This window comes from Arachis stenosperma, chromosome 10 (genome assembly GCF_014773155.1).
Source record: "Arachis stenosperma cultivar V10309 chromosome 10, arast.V10309.gnm1.PFL2, whole genome shotgun sequence".
In the NCBI taxonomy this organism is placed as follows: domain Eukaryota; kingdom Viridiplantae; phylum Streptophyta; class Magnoliopsida; order Fabales; family Fabaceae; genus Arachis; species Arachis stenosperma.
Genome location: NC_080386.1, coordinates 71,629,898 through 71,648,140, shown reverse-complemented (window position 1 = coordinate 71,648,140; position 18,243 = coordinate 71,629,898). Strand labels below are relative to the sequence as shown.

Sequence of the window (18,243 nt, the reverse complement as noted above, 5' to 3'; positions counted from 1 at the left end):
TCACTTGAATGATCAGTTCACCTCCATCAACATCAATCACAGCCTTTGCTGTGGCTAGGAAGGGTCTGCCAAGGATGATGGTTTCATCCATGCACTTCCCAGTCTCTAGGACTATGAAATCAGTAGGGATGTAATGGTCTTCAATCTTAACCAAAACATTCTCTACAAGTCCATGAGCTTGTTTTCTTGAGTTGTCTGCCATCTCTAATGAGATTCTTGCAGCTTGTACCTCAAAGATCCTTAGCTTCTTCATTACTGAGAGAGGCATGAGGTTTACACTTGAACCTAAGTCACACAGAGCCTTCTTGAAGGTCATGGTGCCTATGGTACAAGGTATGGAAAATTTCCCAGGATCTTGTCTCTTTTGAGGTAATTTCTGCCTAGACAAGTCATCCAATTCTTTGGTGAGCAAAGGAGGTTCATTCTCCCAAGTCTCATTTCCAAATAACTTGTCATTTAGCTTCATGATTGCTCCAAGGTATTTAGCAACTTGCTCTTCAGTGACATACTCATCCTCTTCAGAGGAAGAATACTCATCAGAGCTCATGAAAGGCAGAAGTAAGTCCAATGGAATCTCTATGGTCTCATTTTGAGCCTCAGATTCCCATGGTTCCTCATTGGGGAACTCATTGGAGGTTAGTGCACGCCCATTGAGGTCTTCCTCAGTGGCGTTTACTGCCCCTTCTTCCTCTCCAAATTCGGCCATGGTTATGGCTTTGCACTCTCCTTTTGGATTTTCTTCTGTATTGCTTGGAAGAGTGCTTGGAGGGAGTTCAGTAACTTTCTTGCTCAGCTGCCCCACTTGTCCTTCCAAATTTCTAATGGAGGACCTTGTTTCATTCATGAAACTTTGAGTGGTTTTAATTAGATCAGAGACCATGGTTGCTAAGTCAGAGGGGTTCTGCTTAGGATTCTCTGTCTATTGCTGAGAAGATGATGGAAAAGGTTTGCCATTGTTAAACCTGTTTCTTCCACCATTATTATTGAAACCTTGTTGAGGTCTCTCTTGATTCTTCCATGAGAGATTTGGGTAATTTCTCCATGAAGAATTATAGGTGTTACCACAGGGTTCTCCTAGGTAATTCACCTCTTCCATTGAAGGGTTCTCAGGATCATAAGCTTCTTCCTCAGATGAAGCCTCCTTAGTACTGCTTGGTGCATTTTGCATTCCAGACAGACTTTGAGAAATCAAATTGACTTGTTGAGTCAATATCTTGTTCTGAGCCAAAATGGCATTCAGAGTGTCAATCTCAAGAACTCCTTTCTTCTGACTTGTCCCATTGTTCACAGGATTTCTCTTAGAAGTGTACATGAATTGGTTATTTGCAACCATTTCAATGAGCTCTTGAGCTTCTGTAGGCGTCTTCTTCAGATGAAGAGATCCTCCAGCAGAGCTATCCAAAGACATCTTGGATAGTTCAGAGAGACCATCATAGAAAATACCTATGATGCTCCATTCAGAAAGCATGTCAGAAGGACATTTTCTGATTAATTGTTTGTATCTTTCCCAAGCTTCATAGAGGGATTCTCCATCCTTCTGTCTGAAGGTTTGGACTTCCACTCTAAGCTTACTCCATCTTTGTGGTGGAAAGAACTTTGCCAAGAAGGCATTGACTAGCTTTTCCCAAGAGTCCAGGCTTTCTTTAGGTTGAGAGTCCAACCATATCCTAGCTCTGTCTCTTACAGCAAAAGGGAATAGCATCAGTCTATAGACCTCAGGGTCAACCCCATTAGTCTTGACTGTGTCACAGATTTGCAAGAACTCAGCTAAAAACTGATGAGGATCTTCCATTGGAAGTCCATGGAACTTGCAATTCTGTTGCATTAGAGAAACTAATTGAGGCTTAAGCTCAAAGTTGTTTGCTCCAATGGCAGGGATAGAGATGCTTCTCCCATAAAAATCAGGAGTAGGTGCAGTAAAGTCACCCAGCACCTTCCTTGCATTGTTTGCATTATTGTTGTTTTCGGCTGCCATGTCTTCTTCTTCTTTGAAGAATTCGGTCAGGTCCTCTAAAGAGAGTTGTGCTTTGGCTTCTCTTAGCTTTCTCTTCAAGGTCCTTTCGGGTTCAGGGTCAGCTTCAACAAGAATGCCTTTGTCTCTGCTCCTGCTCATATGAAAGAGAAGAGAACAAGAAAATGTGGAATCCTCTATGTCACAGTATAGAGATTCCTTGAGGTGTCAGAGGAAAAGAGAAATAGAAAGAAGAAGGAGAAGAAAAATTCGAACTTTACTTAGATAGGGTTCGAATTGTGCATTGAGAAGGAGTGGTACTCCATAAATAGAAGGATGTGAGAAGGAGGGAAGTAATTTTTTTTTTTTGAAAATTAATTAAAATATTTTGAAAACATTTTTGAAAAACATTAATTGATTTTCGAAAATAAAAGTTGAAAAGAAATCAAGTGATTTTTGAAAAAGATTTGAAATTAGAAATCAAAAAGATATGATTGAAAACTTATTTTGAAAAAGATGTAGTTAAGAAGATATGATTGGTTTTAAAAAGATGTGATTGAAAAGATATGATTTGAAAACAGTTTAAAAAAGATATGATTTGAAAAACATTTTAAAAAGATTTGATTTTTTTTAAAAAATTAATGACTTGCCTAACAAGAAAAGATATGATTCAAACATAAAACCTTCCTCAACAGAAGAGGCAAAAAATGTTCAATCAAATCATTAATTGTTAGTAAGTATCTTTGAGAAAGGAAAGAAATTGATTTTGAAAACATTTGATTGAAAAGATATGATTTGAAAAAGATTTGGTTTTGAAAAACTTTGGAAACTTGAAAAAAAAAATTGATTTGAAAACAAAATCTTCCCCCTAGCACCATCCTGGCGTTAAACGCCCAGAATGGTATCCATTCTGGCGTTTAACGCCCAAAATGCACCCTTTTTGGGCATTAAACGCCCAACCAGGTACCCTGGCTGGCGTTTAAACGCCAGTCTGCCTTCTTCACTGGGCATTTTCGAATGCCCAGCTTTTTCTGTATAATTCCTCTGCAGTATGTTCTGAATCTTCAATTCTCTGTATTATTGACTTGGAAAGACACAAATAAAAAATATTTTTGGATTTTTAATAATCAAAATGCAACAAGAATCAAATAACAATGCATGCAAGATACCAAACTTAGCAGTTTGTATACTATTGACACTAATAAGAATGCATATGAGACACATAAACACTCAAGTCAAGAGAATTCAAAGATCAGAGTAAGAAATCATCAAGAATTACTTGAAGATCTTTAAGACACATGAATGAATGCATGCAATTGACACCAAACTTAAGATGAGACACTAGACTCAAGCAAGAAATATTTTTGGTTTTTATGATTTTTTTAAATTTTTTTGTGTTTTTCGAAAATTAAGTGAAAACATCAAAATTCTTAATGAGATTTCCAGGAATCAGCGCAATGCTAGTCTAAGACTCCGGTCCAGGAATTAGACATGGCTTCACAGCCAGCCAAGCTTTCAAAGAAAGCTTCGGTCCAAAACACTAGACATGGCCAAAGGCCAGCCAAGCCTTAGCAGATCACTGCTCCAAAAGCAAGATCAACAAGCTCTTGTGATGATAAGTTGAAACCTCGGTCCAATGAAATTAGACATGGCTTTACAGCCAGCCAGATTTCAGCAAATCATCATGAAACTCTAGAATTCATCTTCAAGAATTTCGAAAAAAAATAAATGCCTAATCTAAGCAACAAGATGAACCGTCAGTTGTCCATACACAAGAACAATCCCCGGCAACGGTGCCAAAAACTTGGTGCACGAAATTGTGATCACTACAACTTCGCACAACTAACCAGCAAGTGCACTGGGTCGTCCAAGTAATACCTTACGTGAGTAAGGGTCGATCCCACGGAGATTGGTGGTATGAAGCAAGCTATGGTCACCTTGTAAATCTCAGTCAGGCAGACTCAAATGTATAATGGTGATGAACGAAAATAACATAAAGATAAAGATAGAGATACTTATGTATATCATTGGTGAGAGCTTCAGACAAGCGTATGAAGATGCCTTCCCTTCCGTCTCTCTGATTTCCTACTGTCTTCATCCAATCCTTCTCACTCCTTTCCATGGCAAGCTCGTGTAGGGTTTCACCGTTGTCAATGGCTACCTCCCATCCTCGCAGTGAAAGCTAATGCTCACGCACTCTGTCACAGTACGGCCAATCACCGGTTTGGTTCCCTCCCCTACTGGAATAGAATCCCTCTTTTGCGTCTGTCACTAACGCCCAGCAGGTTACAAGTTTGAAGCACGTCACAGTCATTCAATCATTGAATCCTACTCAGAATACCACAGACAAGGTTTAGACCTTCCGGATTCTCTTGAATGCCGCCATCAGGTCCTGCCTATACCACGAAGATTCCGATTAAAGAATCCAAGAGATATTCACTAAGCCTCGAATGCTTGTAGAACAAGAATGGTTGTCAGTCACCTTGTTCATAAGTGAGAATGATGATGAGTGTCAATCATCACCTTCATCAAGTTGAAGAACAAGTGATATCTTGGAACAAGAACAAGCAGAATTGAATAGAAGAACAATAGTAATTGCATTAATACTCGAGGTACAGCAGAGCTCCACACCTTAATCTATGGTGTGTAGAAACTCCACCGTTGAAAATACATAAGAACAAAGTCTAGGCATGGCCGTGAGGCCAGCCTCCCAAATGATCTAAGAACTAGATGTCCGAAGATGAAAATACAATAGTAAAAGGTCCTATTTATAGAAAACTAGTAGCCTAAGGTGTACAAAGATGAGTAAATGACATAGAAATCCACTTCCGGGCCCACTTGGTGTGTGCTTGGGCTGAGCAATGAAGCATTTTCGTGTAGAGACTCTTCTTGGAGTTAAACGCCAGCTTTTATGCCAGTTTGGGCGTTTAACTTCCATTTTGGTGCCAGTTCCGGCGTTTAACGCTGGAATTTCTGAGGGTGACTTTGAACGCCAGTTTGGGCCATCAAATCTTGGGCAAAGTATGGACTATCATATATTGCTGGAAAGCCCAGGATGTCTACTTTCCAACGCCGTTGAGAGCGCGCCAATTGGGCTTCTGTAGCTCCAGAAAATCCACTTCGAGTGCAGGGAGGTCAGAATCCAACAGCATCTGCAGTCCTTTTCAGTCTCTGGATCAGATTTTTGCTCAGGTCCCTCAATTTCAGCCAAAAAATACCTGAAATCACAGAAAAACACACAATCTCATAGTAAAGTCCAGAAAAGTGAATTTTAACTAAAAACTAATAAAAATATACTAAGAACTCAACTAAAACTACTAAAAACATACTAAAAACAATGCCAAAAAGCGTACAAATTATCCGCTCATCATCGTCCTCCATGACTTGGTCTTCTCCCTCTGATTCCTCTTCACCAACTATCTCCTTTCCTCTTTCTGCTCTCCTTACCCTTCGGAGGGTTCTTTCGTCCTCAATATTAAGTCTATTAGCTCCTGACATACACAAATAAAACCAAAATCACAGTGAAACACTCTAGTTCTAGAGTGGAATTGGAGTTAGTGAAACAAAGTATCAAACAGTTAGTGGGCTTAACAAAAACACTAAAAAAAATGCTTAATCTAAACCACCATTCAATTAATCATTGTCAATCTTTTCCAATCCCCAGCAACGGCACCAAAAACTTGATACGTAAAAATTTGATTTCACGTATAACCGGCAAGTATACCGGGTCGTATCAAGTAATAAAACTCACTGAGAGTGAGGTTGATCCCATGGAGATTGGTAGATTAAGCAACTTTAGTTAAATGGTAGATTTAGTCAAGCAAACATGGTTTTGATTTTATGAGCATTGTGATTTTTGAACATAATTGCAGGAATTTAAATGGCAAGGAATTTAAAGAACTGGAATATAGAAATAAAATGAAAGTAAATAACTGAAACTTAAAATGCAAGAAACTTAAATGACATCAAAGATAAATTGCAAGGAATTAAAGGTTGCAGAAATTTAAAGAGCATAAGAGCAAAGAATGTAGATGACAAGAATAATAAATTGCAAGAATGTAGAAGGGAAATGGGGTAATGGGTGTTCAAACAACTAAGAGAAAAAGAAATGAGAATTAATGATGGAAAGAATCATTAGGGATCAGAGATGCAAATTCTCATGAATTGATGTTGATCAATTCCTTCTCAATCATGGGTATAGATCCATGGCAAGTGGGTAATTGAATCCCAATCTCTTGGTGATCCAATTTCTCTCAACATAACCAATTGCCACTCTCGTGATCTAATTGTTCATGAGAAGAGATGAAGCTCAATTTCTAATCCAAGCCACACAACTTCCAGAATCTCAACTTAGGGAGGTTACATCTCACATACCAACCAAAGTGTATTGATTAAGGAGATTATGAAAGGATGAACTCTAAACTGAACTATGTGGTTTATTTCTCAAATTCACCACACAATTCATATAGATTAACCCCTCTCTCGATGGTGATTGAATCTTTGAAGAACAAGAGTTTCCTCTTGGATTAACCACTTGAATTGAGAAGGAGAAGATGATTTATCAATGCATTCAAACAAGCAGAGCTCTTCCCCCTAATGAAAGTGGGGTTTAGTGAATCATAGCTCCAATTTCAACAACAATTGCCATAAATGAAAATTAAACTAAGTGTCAAGAAGGATGAAAAAGAAGAAGAAAATGCTTAAAAACTCCAAAAATGAAAAGTTCCAAGAAGAACCAAAATAGCTTTCCAGTATCCTCCCGAAAAATGCAAGAGAGTTCTCCAAGTAAAAGTGCTAGTAAGTAAAAGTCCCTAAAAGTCTAGAAAAAGTGTCTAAAAGTCCTTTCAAAGTACAAACTCCTTCTCTATTTATATTAGTCCTAAGACTTCTTCAAAGATCTTCAATTGGGCTAGCAATGTGGGCTTCCTCTTTGTTGAATTCTTGGCTCAATGGAAGAAGTGTTGCTAGACATGGAAGGGGGAGTTCATTCATGATGCTTCTGGCCCAATGGCTTGGCGATTTTGCCAATAACGCTAGCCTTAATGCACGTTGGCAACGTGCATTGTGTTTTCCTGGGAGTGAGCTTTGAGACTTGGGCGTTGCTAGCCCAAGTTGTTGCTAACAACTTGTTTTTCTTCTTCTTGACTCTACATTCATGCTTAATGTTGCCCAGATTTTGAGTATCAATCCTCTGCTTCAATATGAACTATCATACATCATTGGAAAGCTCAGAGTGTCTTCTTTCTAATGCACTTGGATTCATCTTAATTGGAGCTTTGTAGCTCAAGTTATGCTTCCTCAAAGAAGGTAAGGTCAGGCTGCCAAGTTGTTGCCGAACACGCCCCTTTCCTCTCAAGTTGGCAACGTGCCAAGCCTCCCAAGGCTGAAACATGGAGCTAGCGTTGTCCTCAAACACGCCCCCTTGTTGGCACGTTGGCAACGTGCTCGTGCTCCCCTCCAGGGCTGCTTTCTAGCCTTCAACTTTGCTTGTCACGTTACCTTGGAACACGCCTCTAGAAGCTGGCGTTGGCAACGTGCTCGAGTGAATGGATTGCTTCTCAAAATAGCTTGTCACGTTGCCTTGGAACACGCCTTTGGAGGCTGGTGTTGGCAACGTGCATGCTTCTTCAGGGCTGCATCCTAGCTTGGCTTTGGTTGCTACGTTGCCCCCAAACACGCCTTTGGAAGCTGGCGTTGGCAACGTGCTCGAGCCTTCCTCAAGGCTCCATGCTTGTTGCTTGGCTTTGGTTGCTACGTTGCCCCCAAACACGCCTTTGGAAGCTGGCATTGGCAACGTGCTCGAGCTTTCCTCAAGGCTCCATGCTTGTTGCTTGGCGTTGTCCTTGAACACGCCTATGTTTCATGGCGTTGGCAACGTGGGTAGAGATCCAAGGCTTGGTGCCTTCCAAGCTTTCCTCCCTGGCGTTGCCTCTAAACACTCCAATGAAGTAGCACGTTGGCAACGTGCTCGAGCTTCTTCCCTGGAAAAATTCTTCTAGCTCAGCGTTGCCTTGAACAACGCCTATACTTCTCACGTTGGCAACGCCCTCGAAGCTCCTTCCTGGCCCAAGTTCTTCTAGCTCAGCGTTGCCTTGAACAACGCCTATACTTCCCACGTTGGCAACGCCCTCGAAGCTCCTTCCTGTCCCAAGTTGGCAATGCCCAAATGTGCACTCCAGGGTTGCTTGGCGTTGCCTTCAAACACTCACCCTTTCTCCAAGTTGGCAACGCCCAAATGTGCACTCCAGGGTTGCTTGGCGTTGCCTAGAAGCACGCTCTTGTTCCTGGCGTTGGCAACGCCAACAACTCCTCTTCTTCTTGCCCAGTTTGCTTCTTGGCGTTGCTGCCAAGCACTCCAATGTAGCTCCAAGTTAGCAACGTGCACATTGTTTGCTTCATTCTTGCTTCAATGCTTCCTTATTTCATCACCTATCATCAACAAGGGAAATTGCTTCAAAGTCTTGCCAATCCATGCAATTAATTTCATGAGATTCATTCATACTTATTCATGTATGTATTCCTTGAATCATTTGCATGAATTTGGCTACAATCAACATGGTCCTTGGTATTCTCATGCATGAAGATAAAACTCATAAAAATACTTGTTTATTTAGAGAAAATGAGTGAAACTAAGCTAAAACCAACTAAACTAACTAGCTAATATAGCACATATGCAAATGCATCAGTTAGCCCATAGTAGAAGATGTCTAACTGTACCCACTCTGAAAACATTTCAGAGGGGCATTTCCTTAGCATACCTCTATACCTCTCCCAGGCATTATAAAGGGATTCATTATCCTCTTGTTTAAAGCCTTAGATGTCCAGCCTTAGCTGTGTCATCCTTTTTGGAGGGTAAAATTGATTCAGGAATTTGTCTGATAAATGTCTCCATGTTTTTATGCTTGCTGTGGGTTGGTTATTCAACCACCTCTTAGCTTGATCTTTTACAGCAAATGGAAATAGTAATAATCTGTAGACATCCTGATCCACCTCTTTATCACGTACTGTGTCAGCAATTTGTAAGAACTGTGCCAGAAACTCAGTAGGTTCTTCCTGTGGAAGACCGGAATACTGGCAATTTTGCTGCACCATAATAATGAGTTGAGGATTTAGCTCAAAGCTGCTTGCTTTAATGGGATGTATACAGATGCTACTCCCATATGCAGCTGTAATGCGGTTAGCATATGACCCCAGAGTCCTTCTGGACTACTCAATTTCACTTAGATCCATGATGGAGAAAGGGAATATGATAATGATTCACAAGTAAAATAAATTTTTTTTTAATGTAACCGAAAATAATAAAATAAAACAAATGGAAAATAAAATCAAATTTCGAAAACTAAAAGAAAATAAAATCAAAGCAAATTGAAAACTAAATCAATTAATTAATTAAAAAGATTTTGGAATTAGCAATTGAAAAGATATGATTGAAAATTATTTTGAAAAAGATTTGATTTTTTTTTTTTGAAATAAGGAAAGAGAAAAACAACAAAATGACACCAAACTTAAAATTTTTAGAAAATTAAGCACAAATTTTCGAAAATTTTAAAGGAAAACACAAAGAAGACACCAAACTTAGAATATGAAACTAAACTAAAAAAAAGACTCTAAACCAACAAAAATAAAACAGTCCTAATCTAAGCAACAAGATAAACCGTCAGTTGTCCAAACTCGAACAATCCCCGGCAACGGCGCCAAAAACTTGATGCACGAAATTGCAATCACACTTTTGCAATTCCGCACAACTAACCAGCAAGTGCACTGGGTCGTCCAAGTAATACCTTACGTGAGTAAGGGTCGATCCCATGGAGATTGTCGGCTTGAAGCAAGCTATGGTTATCTTGTAACTCTTAGTCAGGATATCAATAATTCTCAGGTTTAATTGTGATGAGTAAAAGAACATGAAATAAATACTTGTTTTGCAGTAATGGAGAACAGGCTGAGGTTTTGGAGATGCTCTATCTTCTGAATCTCTGCTTTCCTACTGTCTTCTTCTTCAACCACGCAAGGCTCCTTCCATGGCAAGCTGTATGTAGGGTTTCACTGTTGTCAATGGCTACCCCCATCCTCTCAGTGAAAATGTTCAACGCGCTCTGTCACAGCACGGCTATTCATCTGTCGGTTCTCAATCAGGTCGGAATAGAATCCAGTGATTCTTTTGCGTCTGTCACTAACGCCCAGCCTTCAGGAGTTTGAAGCTCGTCACAGTCATTCAATCCTTAAATCCTACTCAGAATACCACAGACAAGGTTTAGACCTTCCGGATTCTCTTGAATGCCGCCATCAATTCTAGCTTATACCACGAAGATTCTGATTAAGGAATCCAAGAGATATCTACTCAATCTAAGGTAGAACGGAGGTGGTTGTCAGGCACACGTTCATAGGTGAGAATGATGATGAGTGTCACGGATCATCACATTCATCAGGTTAGGAGCAAGTGATATCTTAGAATAGAAGCAAGTATGATTGAATGAAAAACAGTAGTAATTGCATTAATCCATCAAGACACAACAGAGCTCCTCACCCCCAACTATGGGGTTTAGAGACTCATGCCGTAGAAGATACAATAAGAAACATGTAAAGTGTCATAAGGTAGAGATACAATATCAAAAGGTCCTATTAATAGTGAACTAGTAACCTAGGGTATACAGAAATGAGTAAATGACGTAAAAATCCACTTCTGGGGTCCACTTGGTGTGTGCTTGGGCTAAGAATTGAAGCTTTCATGTGTAGAGACTTTTTCTGGAGTTAAACGCCAGCTTTTATGCCAGTTTGGGCGTTTAACTCCAATTTTTGTGCCAGTTCCGGCGTTAAACACCGGGAATTCTAAAGCTGATTTGTAACGCCGGTTTGGGCCATCAAATCTCAGGCAAAGTATGAACTATTATACATTGCTGGAAAGCCCAGGATGTCTACATTCTAACGCAATTAAGAGCGCGCCAATTGGGCTTCTGTAGCTCCAGAAAATCCACTTCGAGTGCAGGGAGGTCAGAATCCAACAGCATCTGCAGTCCTTTTCAGCCTCTGAATCAGATTTTTGCTCAGGTCCCTCAATTTCAGCCAGAAAATACCTGAAATCACAGAAAAACACACAAACTCATAGTAAAGCCTAGAAAAGTAAATTTTAACTAAAAACTAATAAAAATGTAATAAAAACTAACTAAAAATATACTAAAAACATACTAAAAACAATGCCAAAAAGCGTATAAATTATCCGCTCATCACAACACCAAACTTAAATTGTTGCTTGTCCCCAAGCAACTGAAAATCAAAATAGAATAAAAAGAAGAGAATATACTTGGTTAAAAGTAGATAAGTTCTCCAAGACAAATATGAATCAAATTCCACTAATTCAAATCCTACACTAAAAAGCAAGTAAACTTGTAAGAAGATAGCTCATGAAAGCAGGGAACATAGAATCAAGCACTGAACTCTTATTGGTAGTGTATATCACTCTAACTCTCAAGTGTCTAGGGTTAATCACTCTATTCTTCTCTAATCATGCTTTCTAAACTTTGTTCTTCATCTAACCAATCAACAAATATTTAATGTATACATACAAACATCATGAGGTCTTTTTCAAGGTTGTAATGGGGCTAAGGTAAAGGTAAGGGTATATATATAAGGCTAAGTGAGCTAACAAAGTGAATCCTTTATTAGTCTAAGATCTCACCTAACATACACACTTTATATAATTTAAAATGCTTTACCTAGCTACCTAAATTTTTCCCACTTTTGTATTACACGCTCATGTATCAAACTTGTTTTTGAGTTTGTCCCATGTGCATTGATTCTTTTTATTTTGCATTTGGGTATATATATATATATATATATATATATATATATATATATATACCCTTATTTAATTACTTAATAATTTTTTTTTATTTTTACTTTTATTTATTTTTTTTATTTTCTTATCAATGCACATGGTAATTTAATTATTTTGATTTCACATGAGCATGCTTCCCAAATTTTCAAATAACTTATTCAATTCAATTCCCTACTTTTTTCTACATCCCATGTTCCCATAAAATTCTCCACACTTAAATTATACACAATATCTATCTTAAGCTAACCAAGAATTCAACTTGGGATTTTTATTTTGTTTTTCTGCTTAAGACTAGTAATGTGGTTATAAAACAAGAGGGGAGTAAAAAGCCCAAGGTGGCTAACAAGGGTGGAATAAAAGAGTAGGCTTTATTTGGGATAAGTGAGTTAATAATCAAATATGGCCACAATCATATGCAAGCATGTACATACACTAAATAATGGACTTATAGAATGGAACAAAGCAACGATTGCAATCATAGAGAAGAAAACACATAAGAATAAAAATTTATGGTTAAATAATGTAACCATGTAAATAAGCTCAAATCTCACAGGTTGTGTGTTCTTTGGCTCAAAAAACCATGTTCCAAATACAACTTCAAACAAATTTAACATATAGAAAAAATTAAATTTTTTTATTTAAATTAGTGAAATTTTTTTCAAAAATAGGATCTTAAAAAGAAACTTATTATTTTTCAACCAAGTAGTACTTAAATGCAAACAATCAACTACACATGCAATTTATTATGTAATGCAACAATGAACTAATAAAGAAAATAAGACATTGGTGTTGAGAAAATAATAACTAACCCATGGAGATCGGTATCGACCTCCCCACACTTAAAGATTGCACCGTCCTCGGTGCATGCTAAGATGTACAAGTGGACGGGCTGCTCCAACTGAGTCTTTTTCTATAGATTGTGCAGATTGATTTGCCTATATCCCCAGTTAGAAGCTTTCCCTTTCCCTTCTTCGGTGGCCATCCTGAAAGAAGGGAAAAGAAGGAAAGTAATCCAGAAATAAGGATAAGAACATAAATATTATGGGTGTTAATGCCAAATAATAAAGGTCTCAATTACATGGTAGCTACAACATGCAAGTGAGAAAATAGTGGAAGCAAATGGCATATCAATAGTGCAAAAAGTTGCAACAATGGGGAAGAGAGTGTGGGTAATGCAAGATAGTGTAAGTGCATATCAATGCAAAAGAAATATCAGTATTATAAAAATTAGCATTGACTTATGAATAATAATACCCAATTAGAATAAAACAAGTCATGAAACACCAGAATAATTCAAGAAAAGATGCAATAGTTGAAGAAGAGAATTTTAACACCAATGGAAAAGAAAAAGAAAGTAAGAAAGGAGGAAGAAAAAAATAAGAAGGGAAAGAAGAATTAGGATTTGGGGAAGAAAAGATAAGATATTTGGCTGATTTGGATAAGCTGTGCGGCGCAGGCGACGTGAAAGCGTGAGTGACGCGCTCGCGTGGTGTGCGGTAAGTTCAGGAGATGCGGACGTGTGGGTCACGCGATCGCGTGATCTGATATGTGCTATTGGTGCGAGTGTAGCCTCGAGCACGCACAACTCTCTGTTTTATATGCATATTGCCAAAATTTAGGGTGACGCGGTCGCGTGGGTGACGCGATCGCGTGGATGGCATAATTTTGAAAATGGCACGGACGCATAGGGCACGCGTACGCGTGGCAGGGCTTGTGCTTCTAGCACGAGTCCAGCTCAATTCTAGCTCAACTTTCGGCCAAACACCCTTTTTATGTCGATTTAGAGGCACGCGTTCGCGTGGGTGACGCAAACGCGTGGGAGGCGTTTTTCCCACATGACGCGGACGCATCAGCGACGCGGTCGCGTGGACTAATTTGTGTCAAAGTGATGAGCGGATAATTTATACGCTTTTTGGCATTGTTTTTAGGTAGTTTTTAGTAAGTTCAAGCTACTTTTAGGGATGTTTTCATTAGTTTTTATGTTAAATTCACATTTCTGGACTTTACTATGAGTTTGTGTGTTTTTCTGTGATTTCAGGTAATTTCTGGCTGAAATTGAGGGACTTGAGCAAAACTCTGAAAAAGGCTGACAAAAGGACTGCTGATGCTGTTGGAATCTGACCTCCCTGCACTCGAAATGAATTTTCTGGAGCTACAGAACTCCAAAAGGCGCGCTCTCAATGGCGTTGGAAATTAGACATCCAGAGCTTTCCAACAATATATAATAGTCTATACTTTATTCGGAAATTGACGACGTAACTTGGCGTTGAACGCCAAGTACATGCTGCTGTCTGGAGTTAAACGCCAGAAAAACGTCATGATCCGGAGTTGAACGCCCAAAATACGTCATAACTCGGAGTTCAACTCCAAGAGAAGCCTCAGCTCGTGGATTGATCAAGCTCAGCCCAAGCATACACCAAGTGGGCCCCGGAAGTGGATTTATGCATCAATTACTTACTCATGTAAACCCTAGGAGCTAGTTTATTATAAATAGAACTTTTTACTATCATATTATCATCCTGGATCCTGGATTGTATTTTGAATCCTGTGACCACGTTTTGGGGGCTGGCCATTCGGCCATGCCTGAACCTTTTACTTATGTATTTTCAACGGTGGAGTTTCTGCACACCATAGATTAAGGGTGTGGAGCTCTGCTGTACCTCAAGTTTCAATACAATTACTATTACTTTTCATTCAATTCTCTCTTATTCTTATTCCAAGATATTCATTCGCACCCAAGAACATGATGAATGTGATGATTATGTGACGCTCATCATCATTCTCACCTATGAACGCACGTGATTGACAACCACCTCCGTTCTACATGCAACCGAGCTTGAATGTGTATCTCTTAGATTCCCCAACAGAATCTTCGTGGTATAAGCTAGATAGATGGCGGCATTCATGAGGATCCGGAAAGTCTCACCTTGTCTGTGGTATTCCGAGTAGGATCCTGGGAATCCGGAAAGTCTAACCTTGTCTGTGGTATTCCGAGTAGGATTCCGGTAATGAATGACTGTGACGTGCTTCAGACTCACAAGTGCTGGGCGTTAGTGACAGACGCAAAAGAATCAAGGGATTCTATTCCAGCAGGAGCGGGAACCAACCAGTGATTAGCCGTGCTGTGACAGAGCGCGTGAGCGTAGTTTTCACTGCGAGGATGGGATGTAGCCTTCGGCCAGTGTGACGCCTCCAGACGATTAGCCATGCGAGTGACAGCGCAGAGGACCATTTTCCAGAGAGGATACAAAGTAGCCATCGTCGAACGGTGAACCCCTATACACAGCTTGCCATGGAAAGGAGTAAGAAGGATTGAGTTGAAGCAGTAGGAAAGTAGGCGTTCTTGAGCCATACAGTATCTCCATTCGCTTATCTGAAATTCCTACCAATGAATCTGCATAAGTATCCCTTTTATTATTTCTATTTTATTATTAATTTTTGAAACCATAAACCAATTTAATCTGCCTAACTGAGATTTACAAGGTGACCATAGCTTGCTTCATACCAACAATCTCTGTGGGATCGACCCTTACTCACATAAGGTTTATTACTTGGACGACCCAGTACACTTGCTGGTTAGTTGTGCGAAATTGTGGAAAAATTATATAGAAACCATGGTGTTGGCATCATGTTTTTGACGCCATTACCAGGGAATGAACAAGCAATGAATATTAACACATGAACAACAATTTCGTGCACCACAAAGGCACGCCTCCAGCCGTGCTTTTGCGTGACTCTCTGTTCAATCTTATTTTCTTCCCAACGCACCTATGACGCGGACGCGTTAACGACGCTATCGCGTCGCGTGCGATTTTTTTTAAATAATGTATTATACAGAATGCAGAATGCAATGATTGTTATACACAATTCCAGGTTCAATCAGAATTCAAAAATAGACTAAACTGAAAAAGGAACGATCATACCATGGTGGGTTGTCTCCCACCTAGCACTTTTAGTTAAAGTCTTTAAGTTGGACATTCTGGTGAGCTCCCTGTTATGGTGGCTTGTGCTTGTATTCGTCCAGAAATCTCCACCAGTGTTTGGAATTTCCACAGCCTCCGGGATCCCAAACTAGGCGCAGAAAGCCTTCAAGCAAGTTAAAGCAAGTGACAAGGCCCCAAGAGTGTTGATTGCCAGAATGGATTCCGGGGTCCCAAACCTTGCTTTTGCACCCGTCTTCTTGTTGATCGTTATGATTCCATCCGGGTAGCAAGCAATCTGAATTCTCACTAAAGTGGCCAAACAACTTCCTAGACCCATTCAGTTGAGCTTTACACCAACCTTTGCATTTAAACTTAAAGCTTCCAACCATAATGAACTTTGCAGGACAATTCTTACCACTGACCATCTTCCTCTTACTCTTAATGCCACAAAGAGCTCTAAGTTGATCATCCGTCTCCAGTAGCCCATATTCAAGTGGAATTAGAAAGCTGAAGGATATGAATTTTACCCACTTGAATGTTGTGAAGGATGATGGCAACTTAGGGGGAGGTGTTTCTAATGAACGTGCAAGCTCCACTCCCTTGTGCTCTTCTTTGACAACTACCACCTCTTTGCAGGCTTCTTCAATTTCAACCTTTTCCTCTTGGTAGCTTTCTTCTGATTTAATCTCTTCTTCATTGTTCACCAAGGGCATGGGAGGTTGTTGGTGCGCGAAATTGTGAACAATACTTTTCACAACTCTCATAATCCCTGGTCATGAACTCCAAAAAAACTTGGTGGTTCAATTCCATGGCATTACACAACTTCGCACAACTAACCAGCAAGTGCACTGGGTCGTCCAAGTAATACCTTACGTGAGTAAGGGTCGATCCCACGGAGATTGTTAGCATTGAAGCAAGCTATGGTCATCTTGTAAATCTTAGTCAGGCAAACTCAAATGTATATGATGATGAACGAAAATAACATAGAAGATAAAGATAGTGATACTTATGTATGTCATTGGTGTAAGAGCTTCAGACAAGCGTATGAAGATGCCTTCCCTTCCGTCTCTCTGCTTTCCTACTGCCTTCATCCAATCCTTTCTTACTCCTTTCCATGGCAAGCTCGTGTAGGGTTTCACTGTTGTCAGCAGCTACCTCCCATCCGCGCAGTGAAAGCTAATGCACGCACTCTGTCACAGTGCTGCCAATCACCGGTTTGGTTCCCTCCCCTACCGGAATAGAATCACTCTTTTGCGTCTGTCACTAACGCCCAGTAGGTTACAGGTTTGAAGCATGTCACAGTCATTCAATCATTGAATCCTACTCAGAATACCACAGACAAGGTTAGACCTTCCGGATTCTCTTGAATGCTGCCATCAGGTCCTGCCTATACCACGAAGACTCTGATCTCACGGAATGGCTGGCTCGTTTGTCAGGCGAGCACTCGGTTGTCAGGCGATCAACCATGCATCGTGCAATCAGGAATCCAAGAGATATTCACCAAGCCTCGAATGCTTGTAGAACAAGAATGGTTGTCAGTCACCTTGTTCATAGGTGAGAATGATGATGAGTGTCAATCATCACCTTCATCAAGTTGAAGAACAAGTGATATCTTGGTAAAAGAACAAGCGGAGTTGAATAGAAGAACAATAGTAATTGCATTAATACTCGAGGTACAGCAGAGCTCCACACCTTAATCTATGGTGTGTAGAAACTCCACCGTTGAAAATACATAAGAACAAGGTCTAGGCATGGCCGAATGGCCAGCCCCCAAATGATCTAAGAACTAGATGTCCAAAGATTTTTTTTAAAAAATACAATAGTAAAAGGTCCTACTTATAGAAAACTAGTAGCCTAAGGTGTACAAAGATGAGTAAAAGACATAAAAATCCACTTCCGGGCCCACTTGGTGTGTGCTTGGGCTGAGCAATGAAGCATTTTCGTGTAGAGACTCTTCTTGGAGTTAAACGCCAGCTTTTATGCCAGTTTGGGCGTTTAACTCCCAATTAGGTGCCAGTTCCGGCGTTTAACGCTGGAATTTCTTGAGGTGACTTTGAACGCCGGTTTGGGCCATCAAATCTTGGGCAAAGTATGGACTATTATATATTGCTGGAAAGCCCAGGATGTCTACTTTCCAATGCCGTTGAGAGCGCGCCAATTGGGCTTCTGTAGCTCCAGAAAATCCACTTCGAGTGCAGGGAGGTCAGAATCCAACAGCATCTGCAGTCCTTTTGAGTCTCTGGATCAGATTTTTGCTCAGGTCCCTCAATTTCAGCCAGAAAATACCTGAAATCACAGAAAAACACACAAACTCATAGTAAAGTCCAGAAAAGTGAATTTTAACTAAAAACTAATAAAAATATACTAAAAACTAACTAGATCATACTAAAAATATACTAAAAATAATGCCAAAAAGTGTACAAATTATCCGCTCATCACAACACCAAACTTAAATTGTTGCTTGTCCCCAAGCAACTGAAAATCAAATAGGATAAAAAGAAGAGAATATGCAATGAATTCCAAAAACATCTATGAAG

At 39.8% G+C, this 18,243-nt stretch overlaps 1 non-coding gene across 1 annotated transcript; it reads left to right on the top strand.

Moving 5' to 3' along the window:
* The first annotated feature begins 1,462 nt into the window (after positions 1–1,462).
* On the top strand, positions 1,463–1,570 carry LOC130959491 (small nucleolar RNA R71). Its single transcript, XR_009078567.1, has one exon. It is a non-coding gene; the product is annotated as a small nucleolar RNA R71 (small nucleolar RNA).
* The last annotated feature ends 16,673 nt before the right edge of the window (positions 1,571–18,243 follow it).